Source organism: Nycticebus coucang, chromosome 10, assembly GCF_027406575.1.
Source record: "Nycticebus coucang isolate mNycCou1 chromosome 10, mNycCou1.pri, whole genome shotgun sequence".
Taxonomy (NCBI): Eukaryota; Metazoa; Chordata; class Mammalia; order Primates; family Lorisidae; genus Nycticebus; species Nycticebus coucang.
The window spans coordinates 4,429,231-4,447,762 of record NC_069789.1 but is presented as its reverse complement, the minus strand read 5'-3'; positions in this window follow the sequence as shown (position 1 = coordinate 4,447,762).

Here is an 18,532-nt window from a genome sequence, read left to right as displayed (position 1 = left end):
CCTGGTAATATTTTGAAATATTAATTTTAGAAAGGAATATATTGATCAATGTGTGCTCTTCAAAATTTAAGATATCTGCTTTTCCAAAACCATAAGTCAATGAAAGACAAGCCACACATTGGGAGAAAATATTGGCTAATTCTATAACTGACTGAGTCTCACCACAACATATAAAAGACTCAAAAATTAATTTAAAAGGAAAGGACAATATAAAAATGGACAAAAGATTTTATCAGATATTTTAACAAAGAAGATATATAAAAATGCTTATTATTCACTGGCTATTAGGGAATTACATGTATAAATTATAGCCATAGTGACATGGGGCTACTCATGTATTAGAGTGGTTAAAAATTAAAAATGCCAATCGTATCAAGTTAGGGCAGGTCTGTTTGGACTAGCCAATACTAAAAACAACCAGAGTGTCCATCAAGAGGTGAATGGATAACCAAACTGTTGTGGTACATCTATGCAATTGAATACTACTCAGTAATAAAAAAAGAATGAACACATTATACATGCTAAAACATGGATGATTTTCAAAATAATTATACTGAGTAAAGGACCCAACCCCCCTCCCAGAAAAGCACACACAAACCCATATTCTATCAGTCAGTTTAAATACTATTCTAAAATGTGAAATCTAATCTGTACATGAGACAAAGCAGATAGTAATCTGCTTGGTGATAAGAAAAATAAGCAAAAGGAATTATAAGGACATGAGGAAAAATTAGGGTAATAGATAATGTTAATTATCCTGGTTTTGTTGATAATGTCTCCATATGTATATCAAAATTTATAAATTTTTAAATGTGGACACTTTATTGCTTGCCAAAAAGTCTCTTAAATTTAAGAAATTCTTTTCACTGGGAGACATCACAAAGACAGTCAAAAGAACCAGGAAAAACAGGAAGCTATGGGCCCGTTTAACAGTAGGAGATGTCGTCACTAGAACAATCATTTCCAGCTGGAGACACAGAGCAAGTTATGCTTCTCGCGGGCGCATGGTTGAACCAGCTCTGGAACCTTGAAATCATGAGGTCTGAAGGACTGCCCTACACACCAGTGCTTAAGTATGAACAACTAGAAAAAATAATGAAGAGAAAGGAAAACGTTCAGTTAGACACAATAATCCCATCAACATTTTCTTCTTCTGTGTTCCTACTCCAGAGAGTTTATGTTGAAGGTTTAAACCCGTGTCTGATGTCCAGAGCTGAGGAATGAGTATAGTCATCTGTTTACCAGATTTTGGTCCATGCAGAAGATACAAGATGCCATATTTTAATTAAAAAATATGTATTTGAAACATAATATAATTTTGTCCCATGAAGAGTCATACAACTTTTAATTAACAATGATAATAAAATATTGTCAAGTGGATCAAACAAGTCCTGCGGATTAAAGTGGTGATGAAAATATTTCAAATGCTAGCTGGATCATCTCAGTAAGAATGGTTAAGTGAAGCACAGCTAGCTAAGCAGATCAGAAAAAGCCATTTTAGCTGCCTTCAGGATATTTGCTAGGAGTTATATGTTACTAACTCTTTCTCATGTCTTTTTCGTTTCTTTTTTTTTGCAGTTTTTCTTTTGGTTGGGGCTGGGTTTGAACCTGCCACCTCTGGCATGTGGGACCGGCACCCTACTCCTTGAGCCACAGGTGCTGCCCCTTTCATGTCTTTTTTTTTTTTTATCATAATTGTAATACCATGCACAGTTCCAGTCATGGAAGTACAAGTTGTTCAGCCAAATAAATAGCAGGATAGGATCTTGAGCTTTTTTTTTTTTTATTGTTGGATCTTGAGTTCTTTACATTATCTTGACAACATTTCTATGAAAGATTTTCTCTGTACACCTTGAGCTTACATGGCAAATATTACAACTCCGTGGATTGACTATATATCTAGAAAGCTTATTATAAAACTGTACAGTCTTTCTTTCATCTGAAAGTGTATGTCGTTGGGTTTCCCCATTGACCTAATTATCCCTTTCTTTTGAATCAAAACAAATCTTCTGTGGCAACATGAGAAAATAGACAAAGGTTCTTGACCCCTGTTGTGAAACTAATCATTGCATTCCCTTCACAAGCAAGACCACTTCAATAGCCGCCTTACATCGTGAGCTCCTAACGTTCAGTTACGAATAGATCACTGCTTTACCCTGCACGGCTCCTTAAAGCCATCATAGGGCCGTCTTTCTTCTTGCACACATATCAACTACTTTTTTTGCACACCAGAAAAACCAAACGCAATCTCAAAATTTTATTCTATTAGATGAAACGAAGCCTCAGAGAAAGCAATAATTCTGGGACCCTACACATCGGTAAGATTTGAGGATCCATGTAGAGAGTCTCTGTCATTTTGACAGCTCTTTCAGGTCCTGACCTAGAAGAATCTGTTATCTCAGCGCTCAGTAAAAATTACTGATTGCAGTAGAGTGAGGCGGGATTGTGACCGGGGTAGTAAATAACTAAAATCATGGAAACACGGGAAAACACAGTAGTAAACAAAGGGAAAGGAGGGAGGAGAAGAAGGGAGATGGCTTCAGGATGGAACTCAGAGAAGCAAAGCCAACAACAAACAAACGAACAAAAAACCCTGCTAAGTCCAAGATGGAGTACAGACAACAATGCCCACCCATACGCCACGTGTGCCAGGAGAATTGATTGTACCTTTCTTAGTTTGCTACGTTGCCTCAGTCGAAGCCCTCCTACAAAGCATATTTTACAACCCCTGTAGTTATTCATTCTAAGGTAAATAGAGCTTGTCTGAAATTTTTTTCTCATATAAATTCAGGATCTGTCAAGAGAGAAACTTAGCGATAGTCATACTGATGGAATTCCAGTACAATATGGGCTATATTATTGAGTGTTGAGGCTGAAAACTGAAATCACGCAAAAGAATAAGGCAGCGATTATGATAGATTAAGTGCTTACAAAATTGTTGCAAGGACTAAAAAAGCCAGTTTGTAGCTGGGACTCCAGGGTGACCTCATGAACGGAGCAGTGCCAGGTTACGTCTGAGCAAAGCCGTCTGTCCTAGGATGGGCTGTCTCACCTCCTCGACTACCAGAAAAGTCTTGGGCGCCAAAAAACAGAAATGACATTGAACTACAACGGTGATACTAAAGTCATATGACTTTGATATTATTAAACTAAACTATTAGTTAATATTAAAGCACTGCTGCTTCTTCCGGAAATCTGAAGAATGAAAAGTGGAGCCTGCTGCAGGAGAATTGCAGCCTTCCTAAACAACAGGGTCGTCATCAGAGGTGACGGAAGAGGGCTTCACCTGGCTTTGACCCTCAAAACTAATGGGCCACATCTAGCAGGTGTTATCCAGTCCACAGTTAGAGCCCCAGCTACAAGAGCACATGGAAGATTTGGGGTTCAGCTTTCTAAAAGCTTCAAAGGTTGGAAAAATATATTAGAGGCTGAGAAAACAAAGCCTAACATTTCAACTCACGAAGCCGTCCATTCCCAAGTTTATACTTAGCAATATAAAGTAAGCATCTCACCAATTACCCATACACAGATATGGCGTTGTAAATATGCATAGTTCTGTCAAGTAACTAGTGACCTTCCACTATGATCTGTGGCCTTTCAGAAGGGACAGGAGATGGCAGATAATGGACAGCACATAGGATCGTGTAATTTTTGCCCCATGTAAAGCTCGGTGTACATGAATTTAAATTAAAAGCCTGTTGAAGTCAGAGAAAGCTGGGAGTTGATGTTCACTATGTCCAACCTTGGTTCTTACTCATCATTTACATGTTTTCCTGTTCTTCTCACAGGGGACTTAAAAACCAAAATTTTAGTGTTTCATGTTGCCAACTGCTCCCAATTTTTCCCCATTTTCTCCCACTTTGCCACATTTTCTCAAGCAGTTCTCATTACCTGGCGTGTCCCACTTCCCCTGTGTTTCTTTTCTGATCATTCTGTGACCAGAAGTGACTTATATTTCCTCTGGATTTTTTCAGCCATATTTTGGTGCCTCCTACCACACATCATTTTTTCTTGTTCAGTAGTTCTTTTTTGTCACCTACAAGCCCCCACAGTGCCTGGCATAATGTCATCTGCTGAGAACTCAGTTGCTATTGATCAATACACACATTTCTGAATTCGTCTGGAGGAAGAAACTCTTCTTCTATTTAGTAAAAACATGAACACAACTGAAATTTCAGTCTTGATTCTGATTCCTTCTGCTGACATCCTACTGAGAATAGCTGGAAGCCCTTTTGCAATTTTTCTAACTAAGAAATAATTCATACAGAGGATTTTCCTTATGACTTTGTATAACCTACTTTGTAGAATTCTGAGCTTTCATTATGAATCAGAGTTCAAAATTTTCAAATTCACAGGGAAAATTGTGTTGGGGAGTACATGACAAAAGTAACACATAATCAATTTTTAAAATAGCAATTGGTAACCTACAACTCCACACTGATATATGCTATTTTTTTTTTTTTTTTGAGATAGTCTCAAGCTGTTGCCCTGGGTAGAGTGCTGCGGCATCACAGCTTACAGCAACTTCAAACTCTTGGGCTTAAGCAATTCTCTTGCATGCTAATTCGTTTTATCTGCTTCATAGAGATACTTAAAAGCAATTGCTATTTTTTTTTTTTTGAGACGGTCTCAAGCTGTTGCCCTGGGTAGAGAGTGCTGTGGCATCACAGCTCACAGAAACTTCAAACTCTTGGGCTTAAGCAATTCTCTTGCCTCCCAAATAGCTGGGACTACAGGTGCAATTGTCATTGTGTAGCAGGCCTGGGCCAGTTCAAACCCATCAGCCCTGGTGTATGTGGCGAGAGCCCTACCCACTGAGCTACAGATGCTGGCCAATTGCTATTTTAAATATTGAAAATAGAGTTATCAAATTAATACTTAAGACATAATAAGACACTTTTTGTAAAAGCTAAAAATAAGTAAATAGGGAATAAAAACTTTTGTAGAACAAATTATCTTAATTTAGGAACACTGATATTTTTGTAAGACATTGTCTGGGTTGACTTATTTCTTTATGTAGACTGGTAATAAAAATTAAAAAAAAAAGGTAAAATGGACTCTCAATGACACGTGTTTATTACTTCTACATGTCGCTTGAAACATTATATTTTAAATTATAGTGTACTATATAAAATAGCACTTCAGTGCACTATATAAAATAGTACATATTGAACTATTTGTATAATTTTAGTTTTTATGAATTTTATAAAATATGGAATTGAAATAATGTAAAGCTATAACTTCAGTGGAGGCCGGATTTATTTTGTTGTCATTAATCCAGATTCTTAAGAGCCAGTTTTCATAGAATAATATTGAACAATATTGAACACAAATACACAGAAACGAAAGCACTGTTCTTTGTCTCCAATACTCATGTCTGTATTAGGCTGAGATTTAGAAACTGAACATATTATATGGGGGACAGAATTAAAAACTGGGAAATTTAGGAGTCTTTTTTTATTTGAAAAGTGAGGCATGATATTATTTATGTTTTGAATATTTTAAATCAAACTCTTTTCACTTCTGCTTCTTTGAGAAATTTGACCTTCGAATCCATTATGAATTTAATTAATTAATTTATTTATTTATTTTGCCATTTTTTGCCAGGGCTGGGTTTGAACCTGCCACCTCCGACATATGGGGCCGGTGCCCTTCTCCCTTGAGCCAGAGACACCGCCCCATTGTGACTGTTTTATTTTTTTTTTTTTTTTTTTTTTTTTTTTTAATTTGGCCAGGGCTGGGTTTGAACCCGCCACCTCCGGCATATGGGACCGGCACCCTACCCGCTGAGCCACAGGCGCCGCCCCATTGTGACTGTTTTAATATAGACAATTATCATTTTCACCTGTCTGACTCAAGGAGCTTTTTAACCTGCCTTTAGACTCACCCCTGTCAACTCTCTCCTACACCACATTAGAAGTGATCATTCAGTATTGCAAAGATGATAGACATGTCTTTACTCTAAATTTTAAGTAAATGTTAATTTTCATAAAAACAAACTCTGAAGTTATCCTGGAGGTGACTCAATGATCCCAGTCTTATCCACTTTATTCAGCCTCAATTTTCAACATCCCTAGTTGATTTTGTCGGAGTAGTAAAAAAAAAAAAAAGGTGTATCCTATCTGATCTAAAATAACTTTTAACACTTTTGTTCTCAAAAAGCTTGAAATCACACTATTGGCTAAAAATAATGAGGTAATTATAAGTAATTATTCTTTTAAGGATTCATTAACACATTAACTAATAATACCTGGGGAAAAAATATCTCATTGTTCTATGTCAGAACAAAGCAAAGAATTTAAACAAAAAATCAATGATTCAATCATTTTAACAAATATATTTTGAGAAAATTGGTTGGTCAGGCACAAGGGAGTCTTTAGGATTTCCAGACCAAGAAATAGTTCTTAAGAAACCTGGTCTCTGAGAAAGGAAAAGTTGGACTTTGTGGTCAGGTAACCAAGCTAACACATGTAAAAGTATTTCCTGCCGCGACAGGAAATATATTTCTGTTTTCTTAACTCCAGTCCCAATTTTCTTGTTCAGTTTATTTGTTTGCTTCATATTATTTGCTTTTATCGTTGACCGTGTTAGTGATATTGGAAGGAGAAAAGGGATTCACCAGTGAAAGTGAAGGCAACTTTTCCGCCCTTGCTGCGGGTTAAAATGAAGATAGAAAGGGTGGTAATTCCATAGCTCAAGGGGAAGGAGTCAGGGAGACACGTGGAGACTCAGACAGGAAAGGAAGTAGCTGGTCAGAGCAAGGGAAGAGACAGAAGGGAGCTGCACCATCGTCTAAATCAAGAATGAATATTAAAAACAAAAAAGGAGGAAGAAAGAAAAGGAAAGAGAAAAACTTGTCAACTACATTAGTAGTAGGTGGCATTGCAAATGGACCCTAAGTCAATCTTGATTTCTCCTCAAGAAAAAAAAGAAAATTTTTTTCTGCAAACAAATACAAACTCCTCTTTGTGCATTCTTGATTTCACACAGAAGCACCTGAAAAAATTTGCAGACTTGGCTAGTCTCTATGGTATTAAAAATATCTAAAATAGGTCACTTTGGAATAGTTCTTTTTTTTTTTTTTTTTTACTTTATGGCCCTTGGTAGAGTGCCGTGGCCTCACACAACTCACAGCTACCTCCAACTCCTGGGCTTAAGCGATTCTCCTGCCTCAGTCTCCCGAGCAGCTGGGACTACAGGCGCCCGCCACAACGCCCGGCTATTTTTTTGGTTGCAGTTTTGGCCGGGGCCGGGTTTGAACCTGCCACCCTCAGTATATGGGGCCGGTGCCCTACCGACTGAGCCACAGGCACCGCCCTGGAATAGTTCTTTACAAACGTTGCTGTGGTTCACTCAGAAGTCACTATGATAAAAATAATATGAAACTCACAAGTAAAGCAGGCCAGGTCTCCCTAAAGGGTCAACCTCACCCTCCTGTGTGCCTGACCGTGTGAACAAGCTATCTGCATGGAGAGGAGGGAGGCAGAGAAGGAGAGAGGAACGAGGGATGTTCCATGTGCAGGCTTCTGAGGTGTCGTTTACAGTGTACGAGTTCATGTAATTTCATAGGTGGAATTTCACAATGGGGAAATGGATGAGGAAAGCAGATGCCATAATCATTTATTTAAAAATCAGCTACCTTCTCACTTCATTCTTTGGGATTCGCATTTTAAATGGTGAAGGATCCAGTAAGACAGTGTGCAACCTTATTAACACAGATGTATCTCTGGGCTTGTACCTGAAGGCAAAGTGGTGATTTTTCCCACCCGATATCCCTCAGTTTAAATACCTGCTGATTTGTTTTATCTCTTCTTACTTCAAAGAATTTCAGACATGTTAACTGTAGAAACCAACAGAATACAAAATCAAGCGTTTAGCTAGATCCTAAAATAAACAAACCGGACAGTTTTCATGTATGAAACTTCTACGGTCTGTGTTAATGTGTAATAAAGAAGAGGTTAACCCAGGGGTTTTTAGATGCTAAAGCAAGAGAAGATAAACAAACCTCAGTGAATTTTGGAGTTCACTGTGAGGACTAACATAGCAGATTTGATTTTAAACAGATGTACTCCTTAGCTACTACTTAGAAATCACATACTGAGAGCAATAGGGTTGGTAGAGAGCACAGATTCTCACTGTACACTTAACAAAGTCAGTATAATAATTAAGGTTTAATCAGAGTATCCTCCTGCAGCTTTCCCAATAACTTTGGTGGTAATAATAATGTTATAGATAAGAGAGCAAATTGCAACTAAGTTAGGCAACAGCATCATAAAAAGCAATATTGATGTATGAAAGAATGAGGTATACTTAGTTAATGAAGCTTAACATCTCATTCATATTAACCACCAGCAGGGCCCTCACAGTTCCAGGCATCGATCCAATCATTTGCTTGCCTAAGTATTTTACATTTTCCGTTGCTTCGTCTCTGCAACACCCACTATCTTCTGTAGAAATGCATTGTGTTCCCTCTTTTACTGGGTAGATCCTGAGAGAAAGAAGTGGGAAGCTGTTTTCAGCAGAAGGTATGAGAGCAGTTAAAGTTGCAAACCCAAGGAAAGCATCCAGAATCTGTGGGTCGTTGTTTCACCTGACACAATCTGAATAAAGTTCATGGCAACGCAATTGACTTCAAAGGATTGGGGATGTCCAAGGCGTACAAGTCCTTTTAGGTGGTAGGTAGAAGTCAGGATGAAGGAGAATACTGGGGGTGTGTGTGTACCCATATATTGGACTTTGTGTGTGTGTTTTCTTGTGAATGCTCACTTTATTTTTTTGGCTCAATCCCTATCAACTCACTTCCATGATAAATGGTAGACATCTTACAAGTAGTAGTGAGCATTTGAATCTGTGAAGGGAATAGTCATTCTCAGGAGGGAGAGGGGTGCTTGCTCTAGGTGAATTGGGAATATGGAGAACAGAGGATTTGCGTGACATCTGTAGCTTCCACCGAGAAGCTGAAGTGTCCTATCCTTAACTCTCTAAAAGCATAAAAAATTGTTACTATGTCTCTCAATATGCTACCACGTGAGATGATAACCAACCCTTAGGAGCTCTATGAAAGTGACAGAGACTATCGAGTCAGAAGCTTATTAAGATATGCTGATACTGAAGATGCAAGGCAAATACAAGAAAACACAACTGATGAAAATATGTTTACATGTATAAATTTCCCTCATTCATCTGGGCCAGGGCCAATCATCCCCCAAGCCTGTAGTATAGACAAGTGAGCTCATTTTGTTATGCTACAGTATTAAAAATAATCTATTATAGGTCAAGCAGGGTGGCTCATACCTGTACTCCTAGCACTCTGGGAGGCTAAGGTAGGTGGATTCCTTGAGCTCAGGAGTTCCATACCAGCCTGAGCAAGAGCGAGACCCTATCTCTACTAAAAATAGAAAAACTAGCTGGCCGTTGTGGCAGAGACCTGTAGTCTGAGCTACCTGGGAGGCTGAGGCGAAAGGATCGCTTGAGCCCAAGAGACTGAGGTTGCTGTGAGCTATGATGACAACATGGCACTCTACCCAGGGTGACAGAGTGAAACTCTGTCTCAATAAACAAATAAATAAAATAATCTAAACTTTTAAAAATCCACTTTACAAGTTAAAGAATGAAAATATTTGGCTATTCACATGGGTCAGCATCTGAATAAAATATAATTATTTTAAATAAAATGTGTATATTTTGTTACAAATTGGTATAAACATCCCATATACATGTATGTAACAGTGAAGAATGTTTGAAAGAGAGTAAATAACAGTGCAGAATGTTTGAAAGACACTATTAATTCAAGAAGAAAAATATAAGCATTAAGTTGTGGTTTTTATTAATTATGGAAATCAGTTCGTAGTACAAAACATTTATCATAACCTTTCATAAACTTTTGTTGTCTATGTTTTCACAGAAATGCATTCAATCAAATACAGAGGGTCCCATGCTGGCTTTATTTTTAACACTCTCCCTTAATAAGGGGAAACACTAGGACAAAATAATCTACTTTCCCTTTCATTTGCAAAAGATTGGATATCCTCAAATTTGTCATTCTACTACATGAAAATCAACTTTCTTGGATTGAATGTGGATGAGTAGATTACATGTAACTTCTTTTATGATCTGTCGTAAAGACATTTGCACTTGAATGTTTATAGCAGCACAATTCACAACCGCAAAGATGTGAAAACAACGCAGGTGCTCTTCAACCCATGATTGGATTAATACATTCTGGCATATTTTATGCCATGGAATATTATTCAGCCATAAAATGATGAAGATTATGTATCTCTTGCAACAACCTTGATGGTACTGGAGACCATTCTCCTAAGTGAAGTATCACAAGCATGGAAAAACAAACACCACATGTAGCCAGTTCTAAACTGGAACTAGTGGACTAACATCTGCATGCTTCCATGAGATAACAACTCAGTGAGATTCAAAGGGGAAAGAGGGAGAAGGGGAGAGGGTTGGGTTAATTCTCACCCAAAGGGTACTTTGTACTGGTATATGGCACACTACTGGGGTGTAGGACACGCCTTCTAATCAGACTTTAATCCTACAAATGCAAACGATGGACTCTAATTATTTATACCCTGACGTTAATCAGAATTTTTTAAAATTGCTATACGAATTCACAAGAGGTATAATTAAATATGTAACATATACTTCTCTCTCTCTTTCTCTATCTGCAAAACATATACTTTCTCTCTCTCTCTCCCTCTATCTGCAAAAAATCCCTAAAACCCTCCAAATTCCTATTAATTTCTAAAATAATTACCTGCCCTTGAAAATTCTCTCGTATCTCTTATCCTCAAGCTCATTCACGCACCTCCAGATGTTAATGCTTTCTGGAGTTCAAAGGTGCTGATCCTTAAAAGATTTGTAAAATAATAATGCAGACAGAGAAGATGAGTCAAGGTTGCCTCAAAGTTATAACTCAGAAACTAGATCATTTTAAAAGATGAGAAAATACACCTGAATTAAAAGGCATACTGAAGAAATTACGTAAGAAATGTTACAACATGACTACTCAGGATGTATGAAATTATTTCTCTTAAATAGGATCTTCACGTATTATGGCATTTTGACTTATCCGTTTTCTTTTATTATTCCCTCTTCACTCATGAAACAGAATTTGATAGGGGAAACCTTAAGCAGTAGAAAGTACGTTTAGTACAGGAAAAATATTAATTGCTTGGAAATGCAAAGTAAGGAAAGAAATCAATTGTAAGTAAACAGTACGGAATGAAACCCCTTGACCTTGTCAGATGCTTTACGGGAGAGACCCTTCAATCAGAAATCTGCTGATGTTAAATTATCACAGGATTTGATCTGTCCTCGAATAATTGAAAACTCCCACTCCTGGAAGAGAACCAGTTTTTTGAACAGCTGCTAATTTTTCAGAGTGGAAATTTAGTACCTGAAGCGATTGCACATTTATCCACTAAGATTTGTATTTATATTTATGATCCATGGTATTGAACATGAGGCTCTGATTGTAGGGAAATAGTCACATTGTCTTTTCAGATGCACTATTCTCTGGTGTGTTATTAAAATTATTAAAAATGCAGTATCTTGTGTAAGTCATTAACTTTTGTATCATTTCTAAACATAAATGCCATTAACTACAGCATCAGTTGCCAATCTCTTGCCGAAAAAGAAGATGTTAAATTCAAATTCATCAGATTACTTTGCATAGGCATCCCTTGGTAGAGTGCTGTGACGTCACAGCTCACAGCAACCTCAAACTCTTGGGCTTAAGCGATTCTCTTGCCTCAGCCTCCCAAGTAGGTAGGACTACAGGTGCCGGCCACAATGCCTAGCTATTTTCTGTTGCAGTTGTCATTGTTTAGCTGGCCCAGGTGGGGCTCAAACCCGCCAGCCTCAGTGTATGTGGCTGACGCCATAACCATCACACTACAGATGCCGAGTCAGGAAGGGGCTACTTTTTTAAAAAGTCAGTGCACAAAAACCAGTTGTGCATGTGTCTCTATACACTAACAGTGAACAATCTATAAAGAAATTATGAAACAATTCTACTTATAATAACATTAAAAAATAGAAGATTTGGTAAGTAACTAAGATGGTTCCAGATTTATACAATGAAAACTATAAAACTTTCCCAAAAGAAATGAAAGAAAAACTAAATAAATGGAAACACATATCATGTTCATGGCTTGTGGAATACTTAGTATTACTAAGATGTTAATAACACCCAAAGCAATGTTCAGAATCAGCACAGCCCCTCTTAAAATCCCAATGTTCCATTTTATCATTAAAAAAAATCCTCATGCTATGATTATTTCTCAATAGTAAAATCATATAAAACATATCCCAAATTGATAACTCACGTGAGTAGATGATGAAATTACCCAGAGATGATTTTGCTGGATATTAACACAGCTAGGCAGCAGATGAGTAGGAATTGTAAAAAGACTTTTACATGATGCTCTAATCCCTACGATACCTAATTAATCGTTCTTTTCTGTTCAGAGATGTGTAACAACTGCAAATGGAGAATTTCAGAATAAGCCATGTTATTAAAAATAACAGGAAGAAATACTCAATTCCAAAATGGAAGTAGTAACAGCATCTACATAGTTCTGTCTCCCATTATTTGAAACACACAGAAAGCACGCACACACACAAAAATGAATGTAATTGTTTTAAAGAAAGGTACACATCGCCCTTGTAATGTTCATCCAGCAGAATAATTTGAGCAACACTGTCCGTGAGGATGTGTAAGAAGCTAAGAACAGAATGATAAACACAACAGTCTCTGCCCTGAAGGAAGTCGGTGTGGCATGCACACCTGTTTGACAAGCACTGTGATTGTCAGAAATGTCGGTGCCAATGACAGGGATTGTGGAGGCTTCAAGTCTGGGCTGGGGGAAGAGTGCTTAGAGGCAACTCTCGAGAAGTGATTTTTCTCCCTAAAACTTGAAAAAAATCTTAAAAGATTTTAACCTGCTAAGTGACATCATCTGATTTACTCTTTAAATAGCCAAAGACCATCACCAGAAAGAACAAATAGGGACTTGGAAGAAATAACAGATAGAACAGTCCTTTGGACTCTAGGAAAGGTAACTAAGTTGTCGGAAGCTGGCTGAAAACTCAGTGGTGGCCAGCGACAACGCGAGGCCACACAGTACACTCTTGTTCTTGTTGCTGTAGTACATGAGGTCTACTCGAGGCAGTAAGTCCTTCTGCTGTCTTCCCTGTCAAATTACATGTATTTTCTTTCCCCAAAACTATTCAGACAAATATTTGTAATTTTAGGCCAGAACACACCTCCAGACAATTTGGTCCTGCGTAGCTGATGATGTGTTAGAACTCCAGATTCTGAGAAGAAAAGGATAATTTTGAAGGAGAGACACACCCGATTCATGATGTATTTTAGGGATGATTTCTCAGACACCACAAACGATACTTCCTCAACCTCTTCAGAAACTGATGAAATACGGACATTATTCTGGAACATAATGTAAGATCAACAAATTTATGTATTTTTTTTTCCTCCTTATAGTTGCTAAGCTTCTTATAGGACAAATAAAGCCCATTTTTTCCAGTATAATTGTTTGTCTTTTTTTTTTTTGGAGGAGGGAGTTTATTGGTGTTTTGGACAGTCCTTTGATTTGGTACAAAATTTCTTTTTGTCTGCCTGGATGTGAAACTTACTGCAAATCTCTGATTCTTTCCAATCAAATAAAATCATATCTGAAATAAACATATTGAACTTTGCAATCCTGATACAGCAGGGATCTCCCATTCAGGGTTGAACAGGGAACCCTCCATTTCCCAGGCCTGGTCAATTTCATGTAAGGGACAGTCCCAACAGTTTGCCCCAGGGGACTATAGTCATTCATCAATAACGCTCATTCACCTTGCCCCAAGCAGAAAGGACTGGGGCAAGGTTAATGAGTTCAAGCTGGTGACATCATCTGATTTACTAATGGGACGGGTAATGGGTTACACCATATACACCCCTAGACAAAGAACCCATGCCAAAGTTTTCCATTTGGGTCTGTCCCTCTGCCAGAAGCTCTGGTACCTTTTGCTCCTTCTGTCTTCCTGTATGGCTAAAACATCCTGTCTTATCATGATCTGTGGTTCCTGGGTTCATTCTTCCAATCCCAAGTCCAAGGACCTACTGAAGAAAGAAATTCCTATAACAATCCCATGAATCTTTTCTTGTACTAACAATGAATGATTCTCTCATAAGGTGAAATGAAAATGAATAGCATATAAAACACCATAAATGGGTGGGGAAAGAAAAGATCTATAATAATGTAAAAGAGCTCCAAAGCACGGAAATATATACACCAGTATTTCAATGTCTGGATGATGGACTAACGCATATAACAAACTCAGACTAAGGTCTTTTTTTTTATTTTTTTTGTAGAGACAGAGTCTCACTTTACTGCCCTTGGAAGAGTGCCATGGTGTCACACAGCTCACAGCAACCTCCAACTCCTGGGCTTAGGCGATTCTCTTGCCTCAGCCTCCCGAGCAGCTGGGACTACAGGCTCCCGCCACAACGCCCGGCTATTTTTTTGTTGCAGTTTGGCCGGGGCTGGGTTTGAACCCGCCACCCTCGGCATATGGGGCCGGCGCCCTACTCACTGAGCCACAGGCACCGCCCCAGACTAAGGTCTTTTTAAAGAAAGTATTCTGGACGGCACCTGTGGCTCAAAGGAGTAAGGTGCTGGCCCCATATACTGGAGGTAGTGGGTTCAAACCCAGCCCTGGCCAAAAACTGCAAAAAAAAAAAAAAAAAGAAAGAAAGAAAGAAATAAAAAAAGAAAGTACCCTATAAAGGATTCTACGCACTTCCAAACTTACAATTTGAATACTACAAACAGAAATCTTCATTGAATAACTGGGTGGGCTTATAAAATACAAGGTATTTAGTTAAATTGGAATCGCAGATAAATACCGTTTTTTAGTAAGATATTTATGTAATCTTTTGGAGATATTTATACTAGAAGTGTATATTTTATTTGCAATTTAGATTTAATTGGAAATCCTGTATTCTTTTTTCTAAATCTAGCAATAGAGGTCTCCAGATAAATTGTCCATATTTAACAATATGAAAGAAAAGAAAGAATATGAAAGAATAAGAAAGATTTCTAACTAAAGAATTAATTAAGAAAAGGTATTCCTGACCCAAGTAATTCATTGACATTTATAAATTTATTGTGTCAAAAGTGTCTCATGGACCTCATACAGATACATGACACAGAGCTAAGCCCCACAAGTAAAAAAATGATTTTGACTGGTCTTTAATTTGCTTCTCGTTACTTTTATAAAAAATCTGGTGTTAACTATTCACCTTCATCGATAAGAGTGAAGATAAATTCTTCAAGAATTCGTAGAATTATTAAATGTACTCTAGATTCTAAAGCATCTAAATCAACATACCATATTAAAAATAATTACCTGTCATGGAGGCCTAGATGGGTGGATTGCTTAAGCCCAGAGTTTAAGACCAGCCTGAGCAAGAGCGAGACCCCCATGTCTACTAAAAATAGAAAACTAGCCAGATGTGATGATAGGCACCTGTAGTCCTAGAGACTCAGGAGGCTGAGGCAAGAAGATTGCTTGAATTTGAGGTTGCTCTGAGCTAAGGTGATGCCACAGCTTTCTATCCAGGGTAACAGTGAGTCTCTGCCTCCTCCCACCCGGAAAAAGAATTAACTGACAAAAATGGCAATGTGTTGAATCTCCCTGGGATTTTAGAAACAGCCCAGTCCCAGCCTTTGTGTCCCAACATGTCCCTGTCCAACCAGACTCCAGGACTTTTGTTCATTCCATGGCCTCTATTTTTGGCCACCAAGTGTTCCTGATCTTTCCTTGCTGACTGTAGGGACCACTGCATTCTGCTAAAAAGCAGAGAACAAGCAAAAACAGCATCTGTCATTGTCACTGAAGCACTTTCTGTATTATGTGTCTACTGAAGTCATATTTTTGGTGTCACAGCCCTCTGCTGTGAGCTGTGGCTCTGGGAAGGGTTCATAATCTCTTTGGCAAAAAGAATCACTTCTTTGTTGGAGTACGTTCTGGAAATGGATGTAGACTTTGCATGGTGTTATAGCATCTCTTGTAAACACTTTTAAATTTACTACTAATGATTCCTCTTTCCTGTCTTTCTCCTTCACCCCAAGAAAAATGTAACTTAGAGTTACCACGCCTTAAAATTAAACCATACCTGTCATGAAACACTTCCAAATAGACCTAGAAATGTCATCTATTATGGAAACCCTGGAAATGCCTATTAAAAATGCAGTCAGTATGAAAAAATGATTTTTTTTCTTCTGGGTAGATGCCTAGTAGTGGGGTTGCAGAGTCAAACGGGAGATCTAATTCAAGATCTTTGCGGATTCTCCATACTTATTTCCAAAGAAGCTGTTAGACCTCTAGTTGCAGTCCCATCAACAGCGTAAAATTATTCCCCTCTCTCCACACCCCTGCCAGCATCTGCAGCTTTGGAACTTTGTTATGTAAGATGTGGAAACAGCCTAAATGCTTATCAACTCAGAAATGGGTTAACAGGTTGTGGTACGTGCACACCATGGAATACTATTCAGCCATGAAAAAGATGGGACTCCACATCTTCTGTAATATCCTGGATGGAGTTGAAACACATTCTTCTTAGTAAAGTATCACAAGAATGGAAGAGCTAGTATCCAAGGTCCTCAATACTAATATGAAGCCAGTAGATGATCTGATGCACACCCACATAGGAGAAAAACCCGTTTCAATTCAAGTTCAATGAAAAAGGGGGAGAGGGTTGGGGTGCTCTCACTGAACGGGTATGGGGTGGGGGTGTTTGGCACACCTTTCGTGTGTGGGACATGACCACAGACAGACTCCACCTGACAAAATCAAATATTTTGACCTGGTTGTGCCCTCACATTAATCTGAAATACATTTATAAATAAATAAATTTTCAAAATTTATTTATAAATAAATAAATAATCAGTCCTATGATACTATTACCTCTTATATTAAAGAACAAGTCTCAAATTAAAACACCTCGAAAACACGTAATTATATATTTAAAAGGGGGGAAAAAACAGTTTCATCAATTTTCAGGCCACTAGAGAAAATATGGTATAAATAATAACCAAATTCAATGTTTTTTTTTTTTTTAAACATACTGACTGAGGTATGATGAGAATGGAAAATGACAGGAACAGCCCAGGTCTCTGACTCGATTATGTAAGACACACAGAGTATCGACTTCATAGCCTCTGTTTTACCGTATATTAAATCCAAGGTGGGTACAATGGGAAGGAGGAACGGGGAAGCATTTTGCTGTATAATCCCCAGATTTTTCACAGAAGCCTAAATTCTGTATTTCTAACGAGAAAGGCCTAAGATTTTTTGTTTTTTTTTTTTAATATTTATTTATTTATTTGAGACAGAGCTTCAAGCTGTCACCCTGGGTAGAGTGCAACGTCCAATTCCTGGGCTTAAGTGATTCTCTTGCCTCAGCCTCCCAAGTAGCTGGGACTGCAGGTGTCCACCACAACGCCCGGCTATATTTTGGTTATAGTTGTCATTGTTGTTTGGCAGGCCCAGGCTGGATTCGAACCTGCCAGCTCTGGTGTATGTGGCTGGTGCCTTAGCTACTTGAACTACAGGTGCCAAGCCTATATATATTTAATAGCCTATTTGTGGGAGCTTGTGTGTGTCTATTTGTGTTCTGTCTCCAATACAATTGAAATGAATTCTATGAATATCTATCTACCAGAGATTGAATCTATATAAAGTATTAATCTCGACATAGTTTCCTTTTTTTCACTACTATCTGAAAATAAGGTTTACCCAATCTTCTTGCTCAGTGTTTGAAAGGCCATGGATGTAACTCCCACCCTCAGTCATGTTCAGGTGTGATTGGAAATGCACAACCAAATCTCCACTGAGGAGTATGGCAGCAGCCGAAGACCCTAATTTCGGTGACTTGCTTTATAGAAGATTCCAGACATTGTTATGGCTTCCACCCCATCCACTGAAACCCCCACACATGACATTGAGATCTGGCCACATGGTTAATCTCATCAGCCCTGGGAGACCCGGCTCTAGGAATGGCCTCCGTGTAGGCCAAAATTATCTGAAGCATTCTTGGATGTAGAGCAGTGAAAATCCTGAGGAGGGTAGGAAGGACTCTGACACTCTTGTGACTGTGGAAGTGGGTAAAAGCAAGCTGAAAAAGAACATCCCCCAGCCCTGGGAGCACACGCTGCGGACTGAGTCCCCTCTGCGGCATTTTCTCACCTGGCCTGTCTCTGGCGTCCCATCTCTTGCTGCGTAGGCCTCCAGTCCTCAGGTCAGTCAGCTTCTCATCTCACACATACTCAAGCACTTTAGATTGGACTTCTGTCTGACCCCCCTCACTGCCCCGTTAACCACCTGCTATCATGGAGTAAATACTGATTCCTGTCTTCGTCTGCCATCGTTTCCAAGTACTTTAATATTTCACACTTGTTCTTGTTCCCAAGTACCCTTCATCAACATCCCAAATAATCAATCATCT